This window comes from Penaeus monodon, chromosome 29 (assembly GCF_015228065.2).
Source record: "Penaeus monodon isolate SGIC_2016 chromosome 29, NSTDA_Pmon_1, whole genome shotgun sequence".
Classification (NCBI taxonomy): Eukaryota; Metazoa; Arthropoda; class Malacostraca; order Decapoda; family Penaeidae; genus Penaeus; species Penaeus monodon.
This window is the reverse complement of record NC_051414.1, coordinates 39,650,875-39,651,205: the sequence shown is the minus strand read 5'-3', so window position 1 is coordinate 39,651,205 and position 331 is coordinate 39,650,875.

The window sequence follows — 331 nt, the reverse complement described above, 5'->3', positions numbered from 1 at the left end:
TTAATATCTTGGCCTAAAAACACGGAAATCAAAAGTAAGAACAGATACCATCCGTGCAATTTACAGATCTGCTAACCAACCACCTAAGTAAAAGAGCTCTACTTTACATCTATATTTTATAAGTCAAATTTTTATATGCCACTAACATAAAGTGCCAAATGATATAGTGACACATCATTTTAACTTTTACTTTCATGATAATCTCCCATTCCTTCACATATAATGAACGAGTGAACCTCTCACTTTCTACCCTTATGCACAAACAGCTTGTCAGTAGGCAGGCCTTTACGAAACAATAAAATAATTCCTTTTCACGTTTCTTCTGCAGCTA